Source organism: Helianthus annuus, chromosome 17 (genome assembly GCF_002127325.2).
Source record: "Helianthus annuus cultivar XRQ/B chromosome 17, HanXRQr2.0-SUNRISE, whole genome shotgun sequence".
In the NCBI taxonomy this organism is placed as follows: Eukaryota; Viridiplantae; Streptophyta; class Magnoliopsida; order Asterales; family Asteraceae; genus Helianthus; species Helianthus annuus.
Genome location: NC_035449.2, coordinates 1098245 through 1107870, shown reverse-complemented (window position 1 = coordinate 1107870; position 9626 = coordinate 1098245).

Below are 9626 nucleotides of genomic sequence, written 5' to 3'. Positions count from 1 at the left end.
ATAACTCCTATTCTGGACCTCGGATTGACGTGAAATTTTAGGGACATGCTTAGAAATCAGTAACCAAGGTTATGATCTTTTTACATGTCCGAAATTCTCGTTTTAAATTAAAAAGGGCGTTACGGTCAACTTTTAAGCATTTAACGGAAATGTGTAAAAGACTCGGACAAACAACGAACCGGTCACAGAGGGTTATACCATCATGTAACCTGGTCCTAAGAGAGTCCTAAGGCATATCTAAATCGAACTTTAACGGGTCAGAACTGAAGTCAATGCAAAAGTCAAACTTTTGCGACTTTCGGCTCCGAACCGGGTCTAAACAGAAAATGGTCGGATCAAACAAGCTTAGACTAGATTATATACTTATTATCATGTTTTATGAGTGTCCAAACAGGTTACATATCATCTACATTACAGATTATGCAAGAAATCACAAAAAGACATTTTTGTTGACTTTTTCTAAGCACGTTTGACTCGACATTCAGACTAGTTAGGGTGGGAATCAGAGGGTGCCCTTTTAGGGGTTTAATGCCCACATGATTACCATCATATAACTATCTTTGATTCGACAAACCACTGGACCATTCGTGATTTATCGCAAAGTCAATCATTAATTACGACAGATTGACTTTTAAGCTAAACTAAGCAAAAACTAAGCCATAAAAGGGTGGCATACTTACAGATGCTTGGTGCACGACTTAGAATGTTAGAAGAGTGCTTGAGAGCTCCAGAGATGGTTTAGACTGCAGGTTTGAGGTGTGTTTCACTTATGTGCAATGTGGTGCCTTTTATAGTGAAAAAATGGACTTAAGATCATTACACATCAACCTACAAGGCATCATGGATGTTCAGCAGGTGGCCCTGGGTGCTAGGGGGCATGTAGAGGGCGCCCATGCTTCATTTATTGCTCAAATGATCGTTCACAACCTCAAACAACAAGTCTGTCCAAGAATTCTGCATCTGGGACTTGTACGCGGCCCACATTAGGATTCAGCAACATGCACGCGGGCCGCATGGATCCTAATGTCAGAAAACGTATCTTCCTCTGGCGCGCGGCCCGCATTAGCTCAAGCATATCTTCAACGCGGCCCGCCTGAGGGTCAAATTCTAAGATTTTCAAATCTTTTGTAATGATTAACCTGACCTTTCGGATTCGAAGGGGTAACTTTGCGATTTGGCCCTCGATTATTTACCGTTAAGGGCCTCGTGCCTTTTACCCGCACTGTTAAGTCCCCGGTTAGTTTAATTACTATCCGAAAAGCCTTAACTTTTATTGTTGACGCTTTTAACCCCTCTCGTACGAATTTGATCATAACTTTCTCGTTTTAAAACGGAACTTCGTGAAATTTATATAGTATATTCTAGTGAGCGTATTTTACTGTTACAAAGCCTCGGGTTTGTCAAAGGGTCACACAGAGGTATCAATTAAACAGGTTGACACAATTAACCCCTGCAGCTTGTAATCCCTCACTTTCTTCCGCGTTTCGCTCCGTACGATCCATGATTTATTCGTTTGAAGGTACGAGCATCAGTTAGGGTTACTATAAAGTATATTTACCCTTCGTTGACATTTATAACCCTCGAATTTACATACTTTCAAGGTTTGTCAACTTTAGTCCTTTATTTAATATTTAATGCCACGTGTAAACTCATGACACGTGTTAACACATTATTGGACACAAAATTTCGAGGTGTTACATCCTCACCCCCTTAAAATAAATCTCAACCCGAGATTTACTGAAATAAATAAGGGTATTTCTTTTTCATCGTGGCTTCAACCTCCCACATGAATTCGGGACCTCTACGGGAATCCCACTTGACCTTTACTATAGGTACATGCTTCCTTCGAAGCTTCTTTAACTGTCGATCTTCAATCGACAAAGGTTTTTCCACAAATTTCAAGCTCTCATCTATATGCACATCTGTATGGGGTATTACCAGTGATTCGTCAGCGAAGCACTTTTTCAGATTGCAGATGTGGAACACATTGTGAATTCCATTGAGCTCTTCTGGTAAGTTTAACTAATAGGCAACGGACCCGACACGTTCGATAACCTCGAAAGGTCCTATGTATCTCGGGCTTAGTTTGCGTTTCTTACTGAAACGCATCACCCCCTTCCAGGGTGATACTTTAAGTAACACTTTTTCACCTACTTCGAAGTGAAAATCTTTACGCTTTGGATCCGCGTAACTCTTCTGCCTATCTCGGGCAGCTTTGAGACGGTCTCGAATCTGGACAATCTTGTCCGTCGTCTCGAAGATTATCTCTGGTCCTGATAACTGGACATCTCCAACTTCCGCCCAACAAACAGGCGATCTACACTTTCTACCGTATAATGCCTCGAAAGGCGCATCCTTAATGCTAGTATGGTAGCTATTGTTGTAAGAGAATTCGATTAATGGTAGGTTCTTATCCCAACTACCACCCAAATCGATAGCACATGCACGTAGCATGTCTTCCAACGTTTGAATAGTACGCTCACTCTGACCGTCTGTCTGAGGATGGTAAGCCGTACTAAAATTCAAACGTGTGCCCAAAGATTGCTGAAAGCTTTTCCAGAAATGAGACGTGTATCTAGTATCTCTGTCGGAGATAATAGACACAGGTATGCCATGTAAGGCTACAATCTTATCAACGTATAACTGGGCTAACATGTCGGAGCAATAAGTCTCCTTGATGGGTAAGAAATGAGCTGACTTAGTCAGTCTATCGACTATAACCCATATTGTGTCATTTCCTTTCCTCGTCTTGGGTAACTTGGTAATAAAATCCATAGTTACACATTCCCACTTCCATTCTGGAAGTTCAGGCTGTTGTAGCAAGCCTGACGGCTTTTGATGTTCAGCCTTGACTTGCGCACAAGTCAAGCATTTGGCTACATAAGCGGCTACAGACTTTTTCAAGCCTATCCACCAATAATTTGCCTTTAGATCCTGATACATCTTATCAGCTCCTGGGTAAACAGAATATTTGGAACTATGGGCTTCCTGGAGGATAACATCTCGTAGTCCTCCATAAATTGGAACCCATATTCGTCCATTCAATCGTAAAATTCCGTCCTTGCTAAGAGTTAACTGCTCCTCAGTCACCCCTAGCTTTTCCTTAGGATAGTTAGCTTCCAACACAGCTTCTTGCTGTGCAGCTAACAACCTTTCAATCAAATTATTCTTCACTTTAATGCTCTTGGCATTGATTCGGATGGGTTTCACCCTTTCCTTTCTACTCAGGGCATCAGCGACTACATTCGCCTTGTCGGGATGATATCTGATTTCACAATCATAATCATTTAAAGTCTCCATCCAACGGCGTTGCCTCATGTTTAGCTCCTTCTGATTAAACAGGTGTTGAAGGCTCTTATGATCAGAATAGATCACAAACTTGATACTATACAGATAATGCCTCCACAGTTTTAGTGCGAACACAACGGCACCCAGCTCCAAGTCATGGGTGGTGTAATTCTTCTCGTGCACCTTTAACTGTCTCGAAGCATAGGCAATAGCCTTGCCTTTCTGCATGAGCACACACCCCATGCCAGTGTGTGACGCGTCGCAGTAAACTACGAACTCCTCGGTACCTTCCGGTAATGTCAGCACAGGAGCGTTGCTCAGCTTTTGCTTTAGAATATCAAAGGACTCTTGCTGCTTAGGGCCCCAAACGAACTTTACTTTCTTCTTGGTCAAGGAAGTTAAGGGCGCAGCAATCCTTGAAAAGTTTTCAATGAAACGCCTGTAGTATCCTGCTAACCCCAGGAAACTACGAATCTCTGTAGGCGTCTTTGGCTCTTGCCAATTCATTACGACTTCTACTTTAGCGGGATCCACCTGGATACCACGCTCGCTGACAACGTGTCCTAGAAATTGGACTTCTTGAAGCCAGAATTCGCACTTAGAGAACTTGGCATAGAGTTTCTCATGATGTAGGAGTTTGAGAATACAGCGAAGGTGTTTCTCATGGTCAGCTCGGTTCTTTGAGTAGATAAGAATGTCGTCGATGAAAATGATGACGAATTTGTCCAAGTACGGCTTGCAGACGCGATTCATGAGATCCATGAACGCAGCCGGTGCATTAGTGAGCCCAAAAGGCATCACTAGGAACTCGTAGTGACCGTAACGAGTCCTAAATGCGGTTTTATGTACGTCTTCATCTCTGACTTTCAGTTAATGGTAGCCTGACCTCAAGTCAATCTTCGAGAAATAACTTTTCCCTTGTAACTGATCGAACAAATCGTCGATCCTCGGCAAGGGATATCTATTCTTTATCGTGACCTTATTAAGCTCGCGATAATCGATGCACAGACGCATCGATCCGTCCTTCTTCTTAACAAACAGAACAGGTGCTCCCCAGGGAGACGAACTAGGTTTGATGAAACCTTTAGCTAGCAGTTCATCCAGCTGGGTCCTCAACTCCTTCATTTCGGTTGGTGCTAGCCTGTATGGTGCTCTAGCAATAGGTGCTGCTCCAGGGATGATATCGATCCTGAATTCCACTTGCCTATCTGGTGGCAAACCAGGTAGATCTTCGGGGAAAACTTCTGGATATTCTGAAATGACGGGAATGTCTTCTATCTTCGGTTTAGGTTCTTCAATAAACACCTGTGCCATGTAGATGACACAACCCTTCTTTAGACATTTTGAAGCCTTGAGCATAGTCACTTGCTCAGGCAATCCGTACTGGGTATCTCCCCGAATGGTAAGCGATTCACCAGACGGAGTCTTTATCACCACTTGCTTTCTGTTGCAGATGATTTGGGCCTGGTTGTGAGATAACCAGTCCATACCCAATACTAGGTCAAAACCGGCCAATTTAAAGGGAAGTAGAGATAGAGGAAAAGAGTGGTTCTTAATGGATATCACACATCCATCTAACACGGTGGAGACGGTTTCTATGGTGCCATGTGCTAGCTCTACCTCATAATTCACATTTAAGGTTTTGACAGGCATATTCAGCAATTTGCAAAATTTATGATCCACGAAAGACTTATCAGCGCCCGAATCAAAAAGTACTCTTGCAAAGATATCATTTACGAGGAAAGTACTTGTGATCACGTTATCGTTTAGCACTGCTTCTTTCGCCTCCATCCTGAAGACTCTTGCATTGGTCTTCTTGGCCTCTTCAGGCTTCTTGGCATATTTAGGGCAGTTGGTTTTAATGTGCCCCTTCTCGTTGCAGTTATAGCAAGTTGCATCTTTTATCTTTTTGCAATCCACGGTTTTGTGGTCCTTGGACTTGCATAACCCGCAAGCCGATGACTTCGATTGAGTCTGCGAGTTTGATTCGAGTCTGCACTTCCCATAGTGGTGTCTCTTGCAATTCTTGCACTTGGGCTTCTCACCAGACTGTTGCCCATCCTTCCTTGACTCAGACCCTCTCTTGTTGTCACCGTTTCCACGGTGCTTCTTGCCCGACCTCCGTGAAGTATCATCTTCACGCTTTCTCTTCTCAGATTCTTTGTTCCTCAGCGATCTTTGTCGGACCGCATCCAGAGTGAGGGACAAAGAAATGTCAGCTACAGATCTAAAGGTCGCTGGACGAGAGGCCTTTACGCTTGCCTTTATTTCGGGGGCTAACCCACCGATAAAACGAGCTATTCTCTTTGGCTCCGGGGTTACCAGATACGGAACCAACCGGGACATCGTGTTGAAGCTCGTGAGGTAAGCTTGACAGTCAAGGTTCGTCATCACCAATGACAGGAAGTCAGTCTCTATCTTTTCAACCTCATGTTGAGGGCAGTAATTCTCCTTGATGAGAGAAATGAATTCCTCCCATGTCATGCTGTATAGAACAGCCTTTCCCGAGGCCTGAACCAACGACCTCCACCAAGCCAGGGCCTCGCCCTTGAATGATTGTGAAACAAACTTTACCACATCTTTCTCTGCGCATCCACTGATGTCCACCACGGTGTCCATCTCATCTAGCCACGTCATACAATCAACCGCTCCCTTCTCCCCGGTGAAATCTCGGGGTTTACAAGATACAAAATACTTGTAGGTACAGCCCCTGGCGCGAGACGCATCAGTATACACTCTCTCTTGACGGACACTGTTTTCATTGGACGAGTGATTATCATCGTCCTTTTTAGGCTTGGACGGTGGTTTGCTGTGAGATTTTGAGTGGGTTTTCGACTTTGAGTGTGGCTTAGATATGGTTCTGCTCCGGGATTCAGTATATTCCTCGTATTGTCGATCCAGGGCTGCCTTAACAGCATTGGCGACAAGAGCTTTTAATTCTGCGCCCGTCAAATGAACTTGGGCGTTATCGTATTCGTTTTCTTTCGTATGACTATTCTCCCCACTAGGATCAGCCATGGTAACTTGAATCTGCTACAGAAGATAACAAAAAAATTTATTTAGGAGTTTATTATGGAATTGTCTTTTATGGCAATTCATTAACCATGGTAAACAGAGACCATATCTGGTTAGTTTGTTACTCACTTTTATTTAGGATTTGAACATAACTTATCCTAATTACAAACAATATTGCTAGTGGCATTAAAGCCTAGTCACGAGGACGTTTTTATAATATTAGCCGAGATTACAGAGAATCAAGGCATGCAGGTTTGAACCGTAGTCCTTTTACCTTTTCCGACAGGGAGTCATAGACTACCACTGCCTTTTGTCTTATATGACAATAATTATGGCCCGCAGGCACTACATCACTAATAGATGTTTAATGAGGTTGGCTCGTAGGGACTACATCACTAATGGATGTTTAATAAGATTGACCCGTAGGCACTATATCACTAATGGATGTTTAATAATTGATCGTCTTCATTGACGATTTAACCCACGATTTTTAAATCGTTAATTTGGGCTTTGTAATCCTTAGAAGGATTCTTATATACGAATGACGCGTGCGATTTTAACGAATCACATCTGCCATGAACGTTAACATGATCTCAGAGGTTAACAGGAAATCTGAATCTTTTAATCAGGTCTTACCATCTTGGCCGGATCTTATAAAGACATCTGGCTAGGTTTCACTCTTAAGATTCTTTATTTAGGCAGATTTAAATTTAAAAGGAATGATTTTTTTTTATTTCAAATATAATAATAAAAAAATGAAATTTATAACATAACATTCCATAAACTTCAAATACGATTACACGCTGCCCTAAGCGGGACTTTTAAATAAATAATTACCTACGCAGAGGTTTATAGAAAAACAAGTCCACGCAGGGACCAACACAAGATAGATGTCCGCACAGGGACTATAAAGATAAGTCCACGTAGGGACTGAAATACGATGAATGTCCACGCAGGGACTAAATTGCAAATACAACATTACATAAGGAGACTAATGGTCTCGTTTCTTCCTTCCTTTCAGTAGGTTTGCTAAGCCTTTGAGAAATCCACGATTACTCTTACGTTCTTGTTCGAAGTCTCGTTCCACACGGTTTAAATGGTGGAGTATTTCTTCTTGCTCCGGTGGAGAAAAACGTGGCTGCTGCGACGGTTGCTGAACCGGAGGTCTAGGAGGTATTGGATACCCATGAGCTGAGTAATCTGGTCTCCAAGAGGTTCCATGAAGAGCATTGTAATTAGTCGCTACCACATATGGATCGGCATCATAGTTATAGTTGTAGTGCGTGTGAGTCGGCTGCTCAAACGGATTGTACGCCGTGGAAGCGCCGTATGCTGGTATCGGATTGTCATATCCGAATGGTGGCGGAGGTGGTGCAACTGGTGCAGAATTCATCTCTACAGGGTGACCAGAAGGTTCCCCTAATTGTGGTTCTTCTTCAGGTACTAAGGGAAAGTGACTAGCACTCGAGTGGCGAGGGGTGCTGAAATGGAATTCCCCTCCTCGGGTAGACATCCGTGCGCCTGACCTTCTACGCCTTGGCGGATCTGGAATTACGGGTTGAACCGGTGGCGGTGGTGGTGGCGTAACTGCCACAAACCGCGAATCCTCAGAAGGATCCTGTTGTTGCTGTTGATCATGAGGCGAGTAGTGATGTGAAGGTGTAAAGTACCAATTACATTGGTCAAACCTTGCCTGGTAATTATCGGGACCTTGATAGGGTGTTCCATGGAAGGATGACCCATCAGAAATCTCGATCGGATGGTTGGGAGTACCCCTTGCAGGCTCGACGGGATCAGTATCCTCGTCCATATCCACTGCATTGTCTTCAGAAAAGTGATCCTTTGGTCCTAAAGGGTTATACCCTATTGGCTCTTAGACATAATCCGCCGGGTTAAACTGTCCTACGAGGAAAGGTGAAGGATCGCCATAAGATCGGTGCGAAGCAGATCGCTGTAGAGGTATAAAGGATGGTTGAGGGTTATTGGGATTATTTTCCGAATCTGGTCCAAATGAATGACGGTATGAGGGTGTCGAGCTATGCGAGGTAGAATGTCTCGCAGGTTCAAAGAGGTTTCTTCTTCGTCTCTGTGGTTCCTCACTTCTTGTGCTAGAAGGAGCTCGCATGTTCGAAGGTCCAGCCTCGTGATCATTGTGAGTAATGATTGTTCCTCTTCCTCTTCCTCGTCTGATTGCAGGTGGCATATTCCTGCTTTCAAAACTTTAAATAACAATAAACAATAAAAAGACAAACTGGAATGACAATTCGAATTTGTCCTATGTTCTTGTCTAGACTCAAGTATGTGCAATTGTGTAACTGAGATTAAACACAAAGGCTAGTGTTTAATTCACTCAGTGTTGGCTCTGATACCAACCTGTCACACCCCGATTTCCACGTGTCTCACCAGTGGGCCCGGTGGGGGATAACCGTGACGTAGTTGGCAACAATATAGTCAAACCACATAATTTATGAATGCACAGCGGAAGCATAAAGATAAATATATTTCAACTTTATTCGTAATATCAAAGTATCACCATTGTTGAAATAAAATCCACAGGGGATCAGTAATAATAATAAAAATATTGTTCAACAGACTTCAGGCATCTTAAGCTTGCGAGACTTCTAATGATGCTAAGGAGAAATCCCAGCCAATTTCGCATAGTACCTGCATTTAGTCTTTTTGGGAAAATACGTCAGTTTACACTGGTAAATACATTCAACTGACACTTTTGTAAAATGTTTAATAAAATTGGTTTAAATGCACAAGGCACAAACTCTTTATAACTTGGGATAATTTATAATTAAATCTTGTAAAGAATTACATGTTTACTATGCGTTCGGTCGCCCGGGTCATGCCGGGTTAAAGTTTAATAGACACACCACATAGTATAAAACCGTGGTGGGAAAACCAACGGCTATACCTTTATAGTCATGGACATAATGCCGAGTGTACGCCTACACTCGGATGTCAGGGTCGTGGCCATTTCATGAAATGATGCCGAGGATATCCGGGACATGGTCATTAAGCCCCTAAAGGCGTTAAGCCAAACAAAACAAATTTTTAAACGGGTCACATTGATAATAACCAACTACTAATGAGTTGGGGTCAATTGCCCGACCAAGCGGTATTTTAAATACCGTAACCCAAGCCCGTATAACGGAAAATAAGTTAAAAGTATTTACCTTTGCAAGTATAATTCCTTAATTGAAATAAATTGTAGATAGCTTTTACTGGTCCCCTATTCTGGAACGAAGGTTTAAATTAACCTATTAGAATCCTAACGGGTCTTTAATTTAGCCGTAGCTTAGACCGGTCAGTTTCAA